Below are 20,880 nucleotides of genomic sequence, written 5' to 3'. Positions count from 1 at the left end.
CCTGCACAGCCATACCTTTCCACTAGAAATTTCCTCTCTCTCTTTCTACCTTCCCTCTCTACCCTGACTAGATCCCTTTTTTAGGGGAGTAGATACAGTAGAAGGAAGAAAAGAAATTAATAAGATAAGGAAATGAAGGAATAGTTTCCCTAACAGAGCAGATATATTAATTTACATAATCAAACAAGGTATGATTTCTGACTTTTCAGAGATGATTTTTGACACCATCCCCACACACATTAATCCTAATGTTTTCATATGAGGAAATGATTTTCTGTTTTCTATTTTAGAATTTCCTGATCCATCCTAAAATTCATTTTCCAGATATACACAAGGACAGGAAAGTTTTTAGATCACTGGATCAGGAAAGAATACCATCAGCAGCATTAGAAACAATCTCTGTGGACATTGTATATGGCTTTTCGTGAAGTATCAGATATTGGCTGCTGCCTCCTAAAAAATTATCCATTTTAATCTGACAACTTTTTAAATCTCTCTGATTTCTCTGTGGTATAGTATCTTCACCATTTGTTTTCCTCACCTTATCCCCAGCCAGGTTATCTGAGAGAATAAATGGGAAATGGTTAATATTCAACTGTATTCTGAATACAAATTCAGAAATACTCTCACACTTGAAGCACGTTGTGTATGATAAGGGGTCTGAAAGGAATCAGAGGAGGCTCAGATGCACACATTGTTATGTCAGTATACTCCCACACCTCAGAGAAGCATCTAGTTTTGTAGAATATCCCTTTATAGACATGCTTACTTCCATTCCATAGACATCTGATAACATCCTACATTTTAGCATAGGAAATAAGTGAGTGTTACAAACAATAGGATAAAGAGAAGGATGATGAGCAGATTATTTCTAAGCACATGACTTAATGCAGATAATTTATAGGAATCCTAATCAAGCAGAGCTCAATTTCTTATTCACTAATTAATAACAGGAATACCCACTGCCATTGGAAGCTAGTGGCTTCCCCCAGAGCTGTGGTACAACATCATAAGAAGGGGTGCTCAGGGAGGAGCAGGTAGAAGGCAGCTTCATGAGCTGTACTGGGAATGTGCTCCTTAACCTGTTCAAAATGAGAGAAGAAAAAAACAAGGACACCGAAGATGACTTACCAGCACAGCAGGCACTGATAGCACAAGGGGTTTAAAACTGTATTTGCTTTGATTTATCTCTCCTATGGCCCTGCCAATCAACCAGCAGGGCCTGCATGCCAGAAATGACTTCTTTGTGTACCAGGTGGAGTCCTTGAACCTCGTTTGCCTCAGTGCACGTGTAGCTGGACTTTGCCTGCAAGGCCCATGGCTATCAAGGGACTCTTCCCTCCAGGTACTACTGTTAACAGGGGAAAGAGAAGGCAGCATGCAATATTATTTCTCATCTGCCCTTCTGAATTCTGAACCAGCATTTACTCTTCCTTGTTTCGCAGAACATCACTCAGGCCTGGATAATACCTCCTTACTTTATCCAAATATCTGACCATCTGGTTTCCTGTCACCTTTTTGTTAGCCTGAGGATTCTTCTAGCCTGCATAGAAATGGGACTTGATGATCGATTAAGGATTAAACAAGTCTGATTGTAAATATCTTTGTCAGGCATTTCAGAACATTTTGGTGCTTCATAGTCTGCAAAATCTCAGCAATTAGTCATCTTGAAATATTGGAGTACCTTGTTTCCAAAGTAATGTATCAAAAGAGCAAAATTAAACCAAAATCTCCTATTGATCATCACACAATAAGTGTAAAAAGATATATTAAGGTTGAATATTTGTGCTTAATGGTTGAAGTAGATAAAACTCTTAATTTATGCTCCTGTTAATCCCTCAGGTGGGAGGAAAATAGTTTGATGTGATCACGCAGCTGAACCTCAGGCAAACATCTTGTGATGATTCTTTGATGCTAATCCAGCTGGAAGATATGAACTAGTTAAGAGGAAATGCCAAACACCAAATTGGAAAGCTTTAATATCATGTTATATTAATTATAATTCTATGTCAAAGATTTTCTTTTAGAAGATACTTTCTAAACAGAGGTAACAGAATTGATTTAAACTAGAGCCCTTTCTTACTCTTTGGTGAAATAAAAAAATCCAGTTCATTTCTTTTCTCTACTTTGTTCAGTTCCAAAAGTATCATTTAAAGAGAGACATTTTAAAAAGTACGTAGGTCCAATGGGATAAGTTTCCTGTCTCCAATTACTTAGATTACATCTGTTCAATCTTTTCAATACTACAGGACTTTTGGGAGACATCTTCTAGGATTGTTTACTGCCAAATAAAAAAAAGACCCTCTACGTATAAATAAGAAGGAAGGTCTGCCATCAAACTTGGCCTTTTTGGGCACAGCAGAAGTCATCCAGCTTCAGTGCAGCATTGTAGGTGCAGGGGAGGCAGCCTAAAAGTCATGTCCTTATTACTGACCTATGGATGCTTCCAAGTTCCCAGGTCCAGATACCAACTTTTATATTGGTGTGGGTCAGATGCTAAAAAGCATCCCTATACCCAAATTCCTCAGAAGAAAAAGTGAACATAGAAAATAGATCAAGGACCCTGTAGGTATTGCATCGATCTATAGTGTTACATCTCAGCTATAAGGGCAGGACACTGACATAAAAAACCTTAGCTTGTTTCCCCTCATCCTCCAAAGACTGAGAAAAGAGTTCTACATGGACACTCTGGCTTGAAACAGTTGTGCAGTTTTGAAGAGACCTCCCTGTTTGCCTCAGTTCCAGCATCTTGGTTCAGATGGCAACGTGATTTTGGTGCACACAAGTTCAATTCCCCTTGGAGGAAACTAAAATGAAATTATCATTTCACAAGTGTTCCAGTGCTCCATGGAGACAGTGGGGTTTGAGCCAGGGTGTGGGCCACAGTGCCACTAGGTGTTATATAAAATATCTGTGCTGTGAGGAGGCTCTCTACTCTTCCACAGATCCCATAAAGCATCTCTTCTGACATTCAAATGAACAAGTGTCATCTCTGTCTTTCTATTTACCAACAACTGTTATGCCTCAGCTATTTTTGCAAAGACATTTCATCTTCTACAGAGGAATTCCTGGGTTTGCTACCTTTCCTTTTGGCTACAAGTCCAACTTGCTACGGTTTCCTTTTCCAACTTGCAATCTTTGTTTGTCTGTCAAAGTATCAGACACCTGCCCATTCTCCTTGAAGATTTACAGACACTTGATGAAACAAGATCTTTCATCAAACTGTGAGATGAAGAGGCTGAAAACTTCTTGGACAGTTGAATAACATAGTGGCAGCATCAGCAGCTTGCTAGCAATGTTGCTTGAAATTTGAGCAAAGAAAGATAGTTTTTCTGAAGAAAATAATCATGCAGGGGAAGGTCTGTGTCCATTACAGACAGCTTTAAAAGTTCTGTGGCTGAGAGTCCATCACAAAGTTGGCTTTTCTGAACCCCCATAGCCCTGTGTCACAGTGCCACCATGCCAGTACTGACCTACAGAGCCCACGCCTAAACCTTGCAGAAGGCAAGTGAGGACATTCAGAGGGGCTTCTGCTTTGGCCACTCCCACCATAACTTGCAATAGTCACCCTCTGTCCTGGTTAATTGGAGCATGGGTGCAGTTTAATACTCACGTCTCCATGCTGAGAAGAGAAGAGGTAAACTTCTAGCAACTGTATTACAGGTGTGTATTTGTAACTGTGGTTTAGCATATTGGTGATCTGGCCACTTTGCAAAGTATTCTTCAAGGTCTGAAATCTGCCAGAGTATTTTTTCATGTAGCAACTGTCTTTACATCCAGAACTTTTCATCCAGTGCCACCCAGCAGGAGCATCTAGCTCAGTCCAGACATCCAGGAAAGCTGTGAATACAGCACTCTGTGGTGATTCATCCTCCTTAGCTTACTGTAAACTGACACTCCTGCATGATCCCTTCCTGTAGGCACTGGATTATCACCTGAAGATGTAGTGATGGTACCATTCACAGTAACACTACTGCTCCCACTTCTGCCCTCAGCCATGAGACTGAAAAGTACATGCTGAAAGGCTTCCCTGTGTTTACAACACAAAGATGCTACTGGGGTAGCAGCTGGCTACCACTCCTCTCCATCTTTACTCCATGTTCCCTTAAAATGGCCAGGATATCAGGAGCAGAGAAGTGACAACAACAGCAGCTTCTTCGCCTTTCTTCAGAGCTTCAAGCCCAGGTTCCTGAGAAGAGAAGAAGGAGGAGAAATGTCAGGTAGACAGCCTGGTGGAGAGAGAAAAAGCTCTTGACAGCACAGTGACTGCTTCCCTCTTTCCAACAGACAGTTACAGGCACTGTGTTGCCTTTTTTACTTGCCCATATTTACCAGTTTTTACCAACATTGTCCCCACTGCAGTGTGTCACAACTGACAAGTGGCGGGACCTGTTCCCCAGGGGGATGTTTGCACTCCTGGACAGGGTTTTTCCCACTCCCTGCATCTCTTCCTGGTCTCTCTTTCTCTGCCCTTGCTCCTAAGTAGTTCTTTTTTGGCCATGTGGGTTTTCCCACGGATTTCCCTATCACACTGATCTCCTTAGAAGTGATGCAGCCTGCAGCTCAGAAGATGAAGTCACCCATGCTAACCCATTTCTGCTTAGATACAGGTATTTCACCTTGAGCTAAAGCTCTGCATCATCCTAGCATGTGCTGTCTTTTTTTTCCAATAGATTAAGAGCAAGATGCCTGAGAAGGGTCTGTGAGTTGTAGGTATTGATGGCCCATCATAGCATGGGAAAGGTATGGTGGTTCCTTGAATAGCTGTGTCCTTGTGGAAAGCTTGGCCCCTAAGTGTTCGTGAGTAGGAGGGCCAGCACACAAAGATGGGACTCCAGCTTTGAGTCCCTCTGAGGCAAGGAACTGGGGCAATTTGTGAGGCTGGAAGGGCTCAGTCTCTGTGAATCAAACATTTGAGGCAAAAGCCAAGGCACAGAAAAGATGGGAGATTCTTTTCCTAAAATTTGTAAAGAATGAAGAAGAAGTGAGACAGAGTTCTGTCTGACTTGGGAGGAGAATTTTCCTGCTGGGGGGTCCCTTCCCACTGCTTGGGACCATCTAGATCTACTACGGCAGCATTTATTGATTGTCCCATTCCCAAGCAGTTTCAACAAGCTTCTCTCCCACCATTGTGTCACTGCCAGCTCCCTGCAGTGCCACATGCAAGCAAGCCACCCTCAAGGCCCTCTTCTCCTGTCAGATCTCTGTTAAGCAGTAAAAAACACACCCACACACCATCCTTTTCAGCTGAATCCCGTGTATATTCTGGCTGCTACATCCCCCAGAGCAGCTACTCCAGGAAAGACCTGTGAGGGCAGGAGACTCATCTCAGGAGTGTGAGGGTGGTTTCCTGAGACTTACTGAGTCAAAGCACATACTGATACACAGAAAAAGTAATAGGAGGCAGAAAGCTAGAGAAGACAACTAGAGTAACCATCTTTGCTGAAAAGGAATAGTGTATTTAGTAACACTGCTGAGAAATTGAAGCTCAACACTAGGGCTACCAAAATCCACTGTAGCCTCTTCCAGAATAAAAGGAGGATTAAGCAGATCTAAAAGTCACTTTGGGATTTTTTTCATTTTTAAACTTTATGATTTCCATTATGAAGTTTAATTTCTGGAAAAGATGGGGACATGTAAGCCTCTTGCTTCAGATATTCTCCATCTGAAGGAACAGAAAGCATCCCTTGCATGCATGTCATCATAGTGTTTCACCTGCAGAGTGCAACAGGTTATGCACAGTTTTTCTGAAGAAACTGTTCCTCAGCGTTTCAGTCCAAAATATATTCTCCCACAATCCTGCAGGACACAGCAGGCACCCATAATTTGGAGGGCACTGTCATCAAGGCTGATTTGTGTGGCCCTCTACCTTGCAGTGTGCTGCTGAAATGATGACTTGCACACACAGTAAGAAGCTCACTGCAGAAAGGGAGCACTCCTGTACTTGACAGTGTAGTCCTTAGCACAGACTCATGATCCAGTCATGCATGACATTGCTACCTGGCCTCAGCGTCCTGAATGATCCTTGTTCAGCTTGAAAAGATGGTGCCTGCACCCCTCTGACTGGATGGCGAGAGCTGCAGAAGGCATGAGTATCCTCAGTCCTTTGGGAAAGTTCTGTCAAGGCATCTTGGCCTGCCTTGGTCCTGAACAAGTGGTGGCAGCCCTTGCAGTTTAGGCGCTCACAGCTTCCATGCTCTGGGAAGCAGGGGGAAGACAAAGGGCCCTGTTCTTCCCTCCCACAACACACACACAGTAATGCAGCCTCTGAATGGAAAAGGTCTCAACGATTTTGCTTGTGTCACTTATTTGCTCTGGATGTAGGAAGCAGCTGTGGAGAATGGTCTTGGAGAGCTTCACTGCACCCTGCCTGTGGCGGACTTGTCTATCCCACACTGATTAGCCACAGACCAGGCTTTGAAGTTTGTAAAGTTCCACAGGGTTACAGCTGCTATTCTGAATACAGATATCAGCTTGCAAAATTACATGTCAGGAGGGCAAGACCCTGAAGCCAGCTCACAGGAGAGATTTTTGGTGGTGCCCCAACTGCATTGGAAAATGTCATACCTGCTACTGGTCATCCCAATGGTGATGCAGTCCCAGTAGTCTCAACTCAACGTCAATCAAGCCTGGGCAAAGTCATCAGACAGAAATCTGTGTATGCAAGTGTCAGTTTATTACTGCTGTCCTACTGGGGTACCTGCTGAAGCCACAGGATTCACTCCTTGACTGTGGCACAGAGCAGCAAACACTGTGCAGGCTATGAGGAGGGAAGTGGGCAGAGGTGCAGGTGGTATCTTGCACAGCATGAGCAGGAACAGAAGTGATACTTTCATATGTTTGATGTTAGACAGATAATACGAGGAGGAAACTGCTGTGAGCAGTGGCATTTATCTGCCGGAAGCAGACAGACAATGTGGCACTTCCTAGAGGGACCCAAGATCCAGGAAAAAGGGTCTGAAGCACAGATTTCCTTTGGAAAACTTTGAATCACACAGGTAGCGGAGGTATTCAACTGAAATAAATCATATCTCAAGTAAACTCCAAAGTGCCTGTAAAGGAAATAATAGTGTCATCACTGACTGCTTTGGCCTACCAATCCTGTTGTGTGACTGCAATTAATTTGCTCATGTAGCCACAGCATGACTATTCAATTAGCATCAGGGAGGATCTGGTTAAGCTTTCAGGTATACTTGTATAACACAAAGTAGGTATAAATTGTCTGGAAGTAAGTTATTTTGGGAGAGTAGAAGGTTTCTAATCTTGCAGTGAGATCCTGTAACTGCTTTCCTGTGTGGCAGCAAAACAAAAACTATTGCTAGCTGGAGCTGAACAGGCAAAGAGGAACAAAATTTGTGACTGACTGTAATATCATGTGACTAAGTTATACAGCTCAGTCAGACTCCTTCAGGTCCACAGTGCCATGTACAGCTGAGAAAATCCCAAAGTACACTTTGTACTCTTCCATCCTGGGCCATGGCAATGGAGGTACTCAAGGCAAGTGAGTACACCCAGCATCCTCTGGCTGCCTAGGAAGACCAAGTTCAGATCATAGACAGAATAATGAGCAGGAGGTCGAGGTGGCCTCTGGAATACACTTGTGTGGTCTGAAGTTGAGTGATGAATGGGTGCCACAAAGTGTTACTGCAGCTCTGTCCCCTCTGCTAGCTCACGGTAATAGACTAGGAAGGGGAGAACAAAGCAGAAGCAGACGGCTCTGCTGTGTGTCTGTGACAACCAGGCTGCCTTAGTAGTTGGCAGAAACACAGTTTCAGGAGCAGAGTTTGATCAGTGGTTTGTGAAAGCAATTACATGATATAGTTTATTTTTAGTTCCCCCTATCAGTGGGAAAATCTTCCACTGATTCTAAGAGGTTTTAGTGTAAATCCAGCATAACCTGTGTATTGCAAAGAAAAATAAAGAGTAAACATCCTCATATCTCTGTTTATTAGTTACCTTTTCAGAAATGTGATAACTAATTAAATGTATATAAATTATGAATATCTTTACTGTGCATATTTTTAAAACAAATAGTTCTCCATTTTCATTTATCTTTATTTCCTGAGGGTTGATAGAATGAAATATATCCATACTGGGGAAGATTTTCTTAACCTAGCAAGAGCAACTAGGATACTGCTGCCTTGCTTTATAGATTTTAAAGACAATGTTTAGTCTTCTCTTGGCCATCGTATTTTAGATCATAGGACCTCTACCTGACTTGTTTCAACGCAGCTTCTTACAAGCACCACCTTAGCTATCTTCACTAACGAATACACTTGGCATTTGTCTAGGTTCATTGAGTCAGAGACAGAGAAAGATCATTATATCATCTAATTCAATATTTGTACCTATGTGTATATATGACAGAGATACTCCTTGACAGGAAACCTTCGAGTTATATTTCATTCACTTTCTTTTTTTTTTTTTTTTTTTTGGCCAGTCCATGCACTGCAGAATCAGCTCTGTTCACATGCTCATTATTAACATCTTTCCAGCTTAAGCTGTTGGGTCTAATCTTGCAAAACCTTCCTACATAGCTCTTACTCAGAGCTGTCTTTTTTAAAAAATGAGAATATTTTCATTGGCAGATTGGTCCAAAGATTTTAAATTAGTTCTTTAAGATGGTTTCCTGTTAATTAGAGAGGAAAGAGCTCCATCTAGCTGTTTTGGGCCCAAAGGTGGAGGTTGACATGAATTTATTCCAAAAAAACATAGAAATATTAACAGAAGGACAGAACATACCCAGTTCTGACATTTCATAACTCTATTCTGGAAAAAATTCACCTCTCTCCAGACACTTTATCAGCATTGCATTAATAGTAAAATAATACCAAGACTAATAAACAAAATTACTTTCAGAAGATATTTGGAGGCAAGGGGAATCTTTCCAACCACAAATGCACATAACTTGCTTTCATTTTAAGACATAATTATCCCCAGAAGAAAATGTTCAATAAATTGAAGCAAAACAGTCCACGGCTCATTTTGTTTGCTGTCTTTTATTGCATCACCTACTCTGCACTAATAAATAAACATCAACTGCACAGTGAATAGTTTTCAAATGATTCAGCAGAAGTTATTAATGGTTCATTATTATTTCTATTGCAGCAGTGCCTGAAGATCCCATTGGGGAATTGAAACAAACAAATAAGGGCAGAGCTGGTCTGTTTGTGTGGAGCCATGGCTGGAGCTAATGCCCACAAGCCCAGTCTAACTTTAAACTAGCAGGAGTGATGTTACTGTGTAGCTATGGCAGCATAGCTCTCAGCCTGGGTTATGCAAACTACGGGAGAAGCTGAATAAATAACTGGAAGTGGAGCCTGCACTGAACCCCGTGCTGCCTCAGCTACTTGTTGGGCCGTATCCAAAGCAGCTACTTCAAAGCATGCCCAGATACATCTATACAACCTGCAGTGGCAGCTCTGACTACAGCTACTCTGACAGATGAGCACATTCACTGATCAGCTGCTGAAGTGACTAAAGATGCCATGGGTCTCCTCTGTTCTGTACCTGCTTTTTTTTCTGCTGGTGGTCACCAACAGTGTCACAGAAGATACCCTGCAGAAAACTACAGGCTTTGCACTCTGGTGTTTAATGTCAATTCACTGCCATCAGCTGCTTAAGTGTAAACTGGAGCAGCCAACGTGTGGGCCCATGCTCATCTCTGTTCTGCTCATCCTCTTTGGGGAAAGAGCTTCATGCAGACTGCTAGGGGTGGTAGCATCCAAAGCTAGCCCTGTAGCCTACCCCTGAGCTCCTCTGACAGAGATTTTCCATAGCAGGGGAAGGAGTAAAAAAAGCAAGAAGAGTGGCCTTTACCAAAAACAGCCTTTGAAGGCAAAGCATATATTGTAGTCAACATAGAGTGTTATTCTCAGAACTTGTAAGAAAACATTTGTGTAAATATTTTTAAAATATCATTGAATAAACTCTACTTTGATCTCCATCTGGGCTGACAGAAGTAATCTATCCCTACACCTTGCCAATAGCTGTTGATCAACCTCAACAAAAATAAATATGCAGTTATCATTGTCAAAGTGTTCCAGAGCATTAAACATGGCAGTCACATTTTCCCCCAGGTATTTATACACACACACACAAACCACTGCCATCAATGCAGCTGTTGTAGACAGTGAAAAAACAGAATACCTGTGAATGCAAGTGCTGCAGCCCTGAGACACAGGAAAATACAGGCAGTACAAGGGGAAGCTACACTCAAAAGAGGCTATTCTGCCCCCTAATCCACTCTCATGAGACACTATCTGAACTACTGCTTGCAGCTCTGCAGTCCCCAGCACAGGTAGAGCATTGACCTGTGGGAATGAGTCCAGAGGAGGCCCACCAAGATGATTAGGTAGATGGAGTGTCTCTGCTATAAAGAAAGGTTAGCACAATTTGGCTTTTTCAGCCCAGAAAAGAGAAGAATCTGGGGTGACCTTATAGCAGCCATCCAGTACCTAAAGAAGGTCTACAGGAAAACTGAAGAGGGACTATTTACACACATGTAGTGATGGGACAAGGGGGAATGGCTTCAGACCAGAAGAGTGAAGGTTTAGATTAGATATTAGGAAGAAAATCTTTACTGTGAGGGTGAGACACAATAACAAGTTGCCCAGAGAAATTGTGGATGCCCCATATCCAAAAGTGTTCAGGACCAGGTTGAATGTGTCTCTGAGCAACCTGTCAGGGGGTTGGAACTAGAGGAGTTTTAAGGTTCCTTCCTACCCAAAAAATTCTACGCTTTTACGAAGTTCCTCATAGCACAAGAAGGCAGAGATGGCAATGATTAGTCATCTCCTAACAAGAAACACTTTTATGGAAGAGAGTTTTCTAAGCTTCAACACAGTAAGATTAATTTTAGATTTGTGAAGAAGATGAAGGACACAGCTGGAAGATGATGAGTGATTAAGAGATAATGTCTGTCGTCTGCAGCACAAAGCTAACTGACAGAACTCAGCCACAGAAACTTTATGGGAGGACTGAGAGTTCTAGTGGCTTGATTAATTTGCCTCTGAAAAAATACCAGAAAGCTGATCAAATCTCCAGCTGGTGCTCAATGAACTCTAAGTCTATTACAGAAAATTCAGTCTTCAATGCTGCCACTCTCTTTTCAAAAAAAAAAAAAAAGAAAATTGAACTTTGCTCATCAAATAGATTTCCAACAACACAACTATCTTATACTCCTTTTAACATATAAATTATCTATTCTTCTTTCTCACAACAAGTGGAAACCTTTTGATATTGAGAACCATGATAAAAAAGAGATAATAAAGGGTTGTTTAAACAATTAAGGAAGATTTTAAGAACTTTTAGAGCCTTCTAATTAGTCACACTGTAGGGAAATAGTATCTTCATTACACCCTCTGTCCTGGCCATTTCTCCACCCAGTGGAAGTACAATGCAATCTGGTTTTGTGTAAAAATAGACAAAGCTTTACATCAAGTTTTACATAAAAGAGTTTTCTGTTTCTTCTTGAAGCATCTAAAGGATTGAAAATGTACACAGAGATCATATAAGTATTACTGTCACTTCAGAAAAGGTTTGAAATTGCTGAGAAGCATTTGGTAGTTTATATGTGAATTCTCCCTTGGTGGTATTCATATGCTTCATGTGGGCCAGAAGAAACAGAATTTTAATCATAAAAGAAACATCTTGGCTTATATGAGGTGGGTTTCTATGGCATCTGGATGCCATAGGGATAAATTATATCCACTTTGGTGCTTTCTAATATACATTCGGAACAACACCAGTGTTATTCCTGTTCCCATATATGTCCTGTTTGAAGTGTGAATGATGACCCTATAAAGAATGCTGCAACTGCTCCCCCTCCCTGCCCTCAAAAACTGCAGCTGGAAGGAGGCTGCTCATCATACAAAACATGCCTGTACAATACTTACAAGTCTCCTCCCACTTGCAAGTTATATACACATGAAGTGTTATTAAATTCTTTCAAGTAAAGGAGCTGGCTTTCCTGAGCAAAACCAGAGTTATTTCATATTTTCTGAAGTCACTTACTCCTTGGCTCTGTTGCTGAAATGTTTTAGGTGACACTGTTTCTAGGTAGTGCATTTCGCTCTGGTAAATGTTTTTCTATTCTGACCAGTACACATGCAAAATAATTTCCTTCTTAAAACTAGTTTTACTAATTTTGCCTGCCACACACCTTTTGCCATTGATTTCTAAGTTCTGTCTTGTCACACAGTGTTTCCAGAATGTCTTTACAGATGAAAGGAACTATTTAAAAGAAACAGTGGATACAGTTCTAAATATCTTGTTAAATTTCCTTAGATTAATGTGAATAAATCTGTAAACTGTGGGTAAGCCTGTGAACTGAGGACTTACAGACTGGAACCATCTTCAATTTTTAGAGCTATTTCTGAACAAAATATATTGATCTTCATTAGTGTTATGCAGTATCTGGCAGGGATTTCAACCTCTAGTCTGGATGAAATGCATCTTTGCACGCATTTGCCTTTAAAAGCAGATAACCAGCACCAAAAGATGGAACCTTGTACAGTGTCTCTTGCAAAATTAGCGAAGTATCTTTATAAAGTGAAGGATTGAAAACAACATGGAGAAAACCAGCAAATTTAAATCTTTAAATCAAGAGGATCAGGGTCATGCAATATTCCATGACAATTCTAAATCTTGAGGATCTCTTTAAAAATTCGGCTTTTTGGAATCCATTTTCATCTTCCATTACATTACTGGTTTTTTATAAGGACACAAAGCTTAATACCCCTCTGCATCATCCAAACAGTTACATGGAAATGCAATAAAATCTTTAGATGGCAGTATCCTTTAAAGATGTCATTATGCCCACACAAAAAGCATGTTTAGTTTGAAGGGAGTCCTTTGGCTTCATGACAGTGATATAAGGTACTTATGCCCCACATGGATCACAGAGCAGATGGAGGTTGCGTGAGTCATGCTTATACACACCTGGGATTTTTAGAAGGTCCAGAAATGCAAGGTAGAACAAGAGATGTGGCAGATGGATGCAAGGTCTTAAAAAACTGAAAGAAAATTTGGGCGTTATTTTAGCCTTTTAGCAGTTACCGACTCAGGCTTATATATATTGCTAAATAATTGGTAAACCCTACTTTTGTGAGATACTTAACAAAATATTTGTGCAATACATAGATTGTTCTTGTCAAGAATACAGCTCTACCCCACACTATCTTTCAGATAGTCTCTAAAAAGCCATTAAATAAGGTACAATTCCTTCAAAATCTTTCATCAGATTTTTCATCAGCATTTTACCTCCAGTCCTGCAAAATATTGCTTCCTCCAATGAGGCCAGAGCAGAAGATGCTTAAAATGAGCACACCACAGTCTGGACACATCTAAGACATCCAAGGTGTTTTTGGGGAAGTTTTTTCTCTTGTATTCTGGGATGAATACAGCTTGTTCAGTTGTCTTCCTCAAAATTCGCAGTCCCAAACATTTCCCTTACCTTTGTTTCAAAACTAGAGGAGGTGAGGACTCTTACCTTGCCAAGGGTAGCAAGAGGAGGAGAGGGCAATGCAGGAGTGTCCCCTCCCAGCCAGCTACTGTGGCTTTCTACCTGGTTCATAGGCACTTGAACCCCCTCCAATGTGAGATTGCTGAAGAGAAGGGCCAGATACCTGGCATGGTCTGATGGTCTGACCCAAATACAGGCATCGAAAGGTGAAGTGCACAATCTCTAAACTCTTTTGAGGTCTCAGTGCAAGCGTCTGAGAAGTACTGTTTGATCAGCGTCTTAATAACTCCTGTCTGTATTCTTCCCCAGAATCTGAAGCGAGTATAAGATAGCAAAGAACTGAAATGTCTGAGTTATCCTCCAAATATCAGCAGACTGTTGAGAACAGGAGGCCATGCCAGTTGCCACTATAACTTCTTGGACTGATTTTGTAGTGTGTAATGTCTTATCAGCTTCATGCTGGCAGTTCCTGAAGGATGGACCCAGTCTGCCAGAAAGGCAATATATCAAAATGGACATGATATTTGAAACAATGATAAAACATTATCTACTTTGCCCATTTTTTTCTGGGACTCCAACTCCAGTCTGTCTTGCACTAACTGTAACTTATCCTAACATGTATTAACTTAATGTCTGGTAAAAGATGTCAGAGGTACAAGCCATGGTGCATGAATCATAGAATGCAATGGTTTGGGTTGGAAGGGGCCTTAAAAATTATCTAGTTCCAACACTCCTTGCCATGGGCAAGGACACCTTCCACTACGTGAGGTAGCTCAAAATCCCACCCAATCTGGCCTTGAGCACTTCCAAGGATGGGAAAGATATTTGTTCCTTGAAGAAAGGATGTCAGGTGGGAAAGCACCAAGGTTAACAGGGACAATTATGAGCAATGTCTGCAAAGTCTTAAGAGGGAAGAAGATAATGTGCTCAGATAGCCCAGACTTACCTCCTCCTTATCAGTGATCTTGTTGGAGACCTACTGTCAAGTGCTGCTCAGTCAAATGAGATAGCCAGATTCACATACACATTTCAAAAAGATCTCTACTAATTTAGTTATTTTTACTGAAATAGTTTTGGAGTGTCCACCTAAACCGCTCTGGTAGCTGACTGGAACAACAGAACAAAGAAATGGCATGTTCCCACATGGGAAGGTTACCTTTTCCACTGGTGTATTTTGATCTGGAAAATTATATCTGTCTCCAGGCTATCTTGAATGCCTGGAAAGGTAGAGAAGGTACTACAACAGTCCAGGATGTGAAGTAATGTAATCCAGAAAAAGGAATTTTCAAAAGATTGTCAAGATTGCCTAGTTCAACCCTTTCATTCCTTCCACTACACCCCTTCCAATGTTTCTTGGCTGACGTTTTTCTAACCTGCTCTTTAAAATCTCCAGATGATCAAGTTTCCAGCACTCTTCCAGTCCTTGTCTTGCCATACCATTACAGTGTATTTCCTAGTGTCTCATCCGTCTCTCACTTAGCACAGTTTAAGATCATTCCTTCTTGCTTTATCAGCCATCAGCTTGGAAATAGATAAGCATAGCTGCTTATAAGATAGATGAAACCTACTAAAATTTTCCCCCTCTCTCTGCTCCTCTCTAGACTAAACAACCTTGGTACCTTCAATCTTTTCACATGGGTTATGTTTTCTGGACCTCTACTCATTTCTGTTACTTTCCTCCAGATTCTTTCCAGCTGGTTCACATCTTTCCAGAAGCGGAGTGCCAAAAAATGACCTTCCAATATCTGACATTCAGACTTGTTTGTATGAATAACATAAATTTGAATGACAAGCAGTGTCTGAACCTAATAAGACAGTAAAATTTGCAGCATAATGCAAAAGTGGTTCAAAACTGGAAGTGGAAAATATGAGCCTGATTTTAGTTTTAGCAATACAGAAGTTTCTGCTGTATGTCTGGAATACTGTTATGTGTGTTTGTGTGTGTATATATACACACATGTACACTTTTCTAGTAATTAATGCAAACACTGGGACCATAGCTGCTGTTGTTCTTCCTGTAAGTGATCTGGATCTATAAACAGATATTTGAAAAGATGAAAGATTAACTTCCCAGCAGTGAAAACTTTGGCAGATCTCCCTGATTGTTCACATATGTAATTATATTCAAAAGGACAGTTTCCATTACTGCTGTCTGAAAGAAATCGACTGTAAGCTATCATGCAATTTTCTTCCCAATGAGCTTCTTTTTTACTGCTGGAGGAAAAAAAAGCCTCAATTAAATGACTGTTCAGTTTTTGTGGGGTTTTTTTAATTAAAATGTTTTAAAAGTTTTCTTCCAACTAGGAATCATATTAATTATCAAAATATAAATTTTCTTTTTTCTAACTTTAGGAAGCAATGACTCTCTGTGAATGGTCAAGGAATACCAGAAAGGACACAAAGCCATCATTTCACCCACTAATATGCTTGCCACTATCAAAGAAGTAAATACATAATGAGCGCGCAGGACTATGTGTACTTTTCCTTTCACACATAGTGGGTGGAAATTCCCCACTAGAAAATTATTGAAATTACATCAGTCTGTAACAATTCGTTTCTTTCATGGTTTGTTTTATAAAATTCTCATTCCTGCATGTGTGCTGCTTATAGAATGTCAATCCTGTTTGTGGAAGAGTGCTGTTTGTGTAATGAATACAGTTTCTGCTTGTATCATTTTGGTTTCATGGAATAAATTGCTATGCAGTGATGTTTTATAGATCAGTAATAGCCACTCAGCCTTTAAAGGCTCTTAATGCTATGGCTGCAATCCACAGTGCAGTGCCAACTTCAGATATACGATCTATCATTAGCTGATTCTCAAGAGCCAGTTTGCTAGCAAGCGAGAAAATTAGAAAGCAAGTTTGCTTTCTGAACGCTCGACCACTGTGCAGCAGAGACACTGCAGGCCTGCCCTGAAAACCAGTGCAGGTGGTCTACAGCAATCCCTAGAATCACAGAACCATTAGGTTGGAAAAGACCTGTGAGATCACTGAGTCCAGCCATTAACCCAGCACTGCCTAGTCCACCACTAAATCATATCCTTGAGGCAGTACCTCTGAAATACTGTTAGGCACCAGATACCTACCTCTACATCTACAGTTTCATTGAAATTCCACACAAACCCCAATCTGAAACTAGTAGTAGTTCACTACTTTTATTTTTTTTATGACTTCACCCACAATTCATAATCAGAATTATTCAGGGCTGAGGAAGGGAAACAGAAACATTTCAAGGCAGAGGCAGATGAAGATTATATGGAAAAGAGAAACATCAACCCTTTCAATAGGTACTTGGATTGTGTTAATCATCTTCATTTTCTGAGATAAAAAATTGAAACAAAAACTAAGTTGATAAGTCATCCAGAAGAAAAAGGAGGTGCTATTTATGAGTTGAAATAAGCTGGCATTATTGTCCTTGCAGTTGTCAGATGTTGTAAAGGAACTCCAGTTCCAGATGCCAACCTGAGAAGAATGGTGCTCAAGCTGTCATAAATCAGGTCAGTATTTTTATTATTTGATTACATGTTCGATCACTAAGATTTAGCTGAGATTTGCTTGTATTCACCATAGTTCCTATGTGGCTTCAGCTGTGAGAAGTATGAACATGAGTGGAAGCTGAGGATCAACATGTGTTAACTATTTATTCAGATAACTGCAATATCTCATCTTCAACTCCACTGATATTATATTTTTGTCCCTTATGTGCGTATACCACACTTTAGTAAGCACAAAACTCTTCGCAACAACAAAATCTAGAGCTATGAATGAAGCTATTCTTTCCAAGTGGCAGTTTGGATATGCCAAGATAAACCTTGAAGTTCTGCTTCCAACAGACATTTCCTGAATAGATATATCTACTATGGAAAAAACCACTAGTCAGTTTCTCCTCCATCCCAAAAGAAAAGTCAAGTACAGCTGTTTAGTCATTAATACTTTTCAAAAGCATATGAAGTCTAGGGAAATAATAGTTTGACTAAGACCTGAAAAAGACGTAGGCCTCAATCAAATCTCAAGTTCCTAAGAAAATGCCAAGAATTAAGGGGGCGAGTAAAAGCCATTGAGAGAATTCTGTGAGTCCACTGTGGTCAATGTGACTTCAAAAGTCTATTTGTAAGCTTTTGATGAAGGCCTTGACCAGCAGAGGAGAAGCTGGTGAGCAGGGATGTGGATTGTCATAGTTCTTGCTTGCCTCCACTTAGACTGTGATCATTACTGTTGCTTTCAGTCTTTAAATAATTGTTCCAAAATAACTTCATTAATCTTTTTATTACCTCTATTAAGAATATAGTAATTGCAAGGGATTATAACACAGCATTTACCCTCTAACAAAAAAACCCCAACAAACCAACCTAAACGCACAAACACCACAGTTGTGCAGCCATTGCCTTCTAATCCACAGTGTCTTCATGCCATGAGATATTTTCCACAGATACTGTTAATTGAATGGATTTCTGAACAGTACAGCTCCACTGGTGAGCAGGAACTAGCAGCACAGATGCCAAACCTGGCATACAGGTAAGCTGCTGAGTGGCATGAGCAAGGCAGGGATGGGGGTTTGTGAGCACAACATCATGAAAATGTCACTGAGACAAGAGCTCCCAGGTCCTGTGAGAGAGAAGAAGTATCTTGCATTCACTGAAAACTCCAGGGAAACCTCAAGAAGTTTACATGATATGTCCAAAGCCTGGCATGTTGTGGACCTATGGTATGAGAGAAATGTCTGACTTTTGATTTGCCATCTCAAGGTTCCCAGCCAGGTACTAGAACATGGTGCCATTACCAGCCCCCTTACAAAGACAGAGGAACAGGATTTCTAAAAGCATCAGGACATTTCTGTGATCAGTACCTCGATGGATATCCACCCACACTGAACACAAGACAATTTAATTTTGGTGGTTTCATGCTGTTCCGGTTAGGCCAAATTTAGAAATATATCCTCTGAGAGAAGGCAGGTTACAAACCATCCCTCCCCCACCAGGTTCAGGAAAAATAAATTTTCCTCGAAGGAAAGTGAAGAGATAAAAACTATTTATTTAACAAACACACGGGAAAAGGATAATAATGCCAAATAATAAAATCTCTTGCTGTGGAGAAAAACCTGGGAAAGTGTCAGAATCCTCCCTTTGGTCTCCTCGGAGCTGGGGCTTGGCCCAGGGCCAGGCCCTCTGTGCCCAGTGGAAAGTCCTCCTGATGTGTTCTGATACTGAAACAGTCCAGCAGAAAAGGGAGAAAATCCGAAATTCCAGGGAAGGAAAACAAGTTCAACTCTCAGTCTCTCTCTGGAGGAAAAGAAGCTGAAAAACTGGCCAAAAAGCTGACTGGAAAGCAGCAAGCCAGGTGCTCCCCTGCTCTCCTGCTGCCGCTGGGAAAAAAAGTCTCTATATCTGTGTGACCTTGAACAAGCTGCAAACTGCTTTGAAAAAGTTTTGCTCAGTTTTTCCTTCCCCCTCTCAGGCTCAGTTTAAAGGCATAGAAAGGTACAAAAATTAATTTCTGGGCATAGGGCAGCGATATGGGATACACACCATAAAGTCACCCCAAGACACATGCGCAGATGAGAAGTCAAATGACCACGTGTAGCTGCAAACTATATACGAAGCCTCACGACAGCAAATGCACCTGAGAAAATACAGGCCCAAGATTATGCAGAGCACTTCTAAATGAGTTCTTATAATGTAAGCTGGAATCATTTAAGAGGTTATTGCTCTCAGCTGCCTGCCCACACAGCCGGGAGTTACTGCCCGAAAGCTAAGTCTTATTGCAGTTTCAGTGGATATACCAGGCTATGATCTCTGTAGCTGAGAGAAGGGTATACCACTATTTCTTCCCCCTCTGCTGCTGGGGTAATAATATCTGGCAGAAGAATGGAGCAGGTATTTTAAATCATTCCTACAGGAACAACCAAAGTTCAGCTTAAGGTACTTTCTGTAATGCCAAACTAGAAGAACAATGTCCTTAGTTATTTGCTGCCCTATACCCCTGTTAGTGGAGCTTTTGCAAAATTCAAAATCTATCTGTTCATCCAATAAAGTCTTTAACACTAGATAGGTAGTATTAACATGGGAGATAAAATTCATATCTTCTGTAATTATCCAGGAAAGGAAAAGCAGGTAACAATAGATGAACCGCTTATCAGGTGTGAAAGGGAAATCTCATTTTCTGGAGAGTCTTCCAGCTTTCCCGTTCCTCTGGAACATTCAACACATCTCGCTTTTCAATAGAGGGGTTTTAAAGAAAGAAGTGCTCTAAACTGGAGCCAGAACCCCAGGAGATCCAGCAGGCTTAGCATAGGTCCCATTTACATGCCCCTGATTGTATTCAATTCTGTAGTTCAGGCTTCTTATCTCTGTTAGTATAACTGCAAATTAGCACAATATGTTCTTTAACCAACCATGTCAGCAGACCCCACATTGCTTGCCAAATAATTATCTTCAAACTTCAAAGTCACCCCTGGAGGCTTTTATGTATAGCACTGTATCTTTAAAAATAAAATTTTATATATTCTGAGTCTAAGCAATGATTAAACACCAGCTGATAGAGTTAAAGAATATCCTCATGTGAATGTACATACCAAAATAACTTGCTTTGCAGAAGCAGGGTGATGCCTAGATGAAACTGAGACGAGAGCATTATTTTTCAGTCAAGATACCGTCAGAGAAAAGAAAGAGCCTTTTTCTGCGTGAGACAGTTGACAGACAGAAACCACCCCTCAAAACACAAGCAACACACAAAACACAGGCAAGACACAAGGCTGATCAGAACCAAGGGAGAGATTATGTCTGATGTGACAGGAATGGAGGTAAAACCTAAAGAACAATTCAATTTAACACAAACTGAAAATTATTTCTGATATTTCCCATTGAAACAATGAAACCTGGAAAAAATTCATCAGATGTTGCATTGCACATTTCAATTGACTCAATTCTCTCTTAGATGCTGCCAATAAATGCAAAGAAAATGATGAGTTGGAGTCACAACACTGAAAGAAGGAAAGGAACACTGACAGCAGGGAAGGAAAATCCACAGTTATTAGGGCACATAGCAGGACAGCTATCTAGACTACTGCCCAGCTATACTACTGCCCAAATGCACACCACCACAAGCAGGTTACAGAGTCAAAACTGCATGTTTTTTTCAGAGATCATATCAAGAGGTCATCTGCATCATGCCAGGTAGCGAAGGTGTTTCTCTCCGGGTGATGTAACTCAGGAGTGTTGCAGTGGCTAAGTCCACTTTACACCCCTCAAGCTGCCTTAAAAGTGGTCTCTCTTTACAACACTGTTCTAGAAGGTTCTCCCTTTGTCTAGATTCTGCTGGCCACTGGCCCTCTCCCCCTCCCATCCCTTTTCCCATTGGCCTTTGTTATGTCACTCAACCTTGCCTCTGCCCCCTAGCCCTCAGACTATTGGTTTTGGA

This window comes from Corvus cornix, chromosome 1, assembly GCF_000738735.6.
Source record: "Corvus cornix cornix isolate S_Up_H32 chromosome 1, ASM73873v5, whole genome shotgun sequence".
In the NCBI taxonomy this organism is placed as follows: Eukaryota; Metazoa; Chordata; class Aves; order Passeriformes; family Corvidae; genus Corvus; species Corvus cornix.
Note: the sequence above shows the minus strand (reverse complement) of the source record.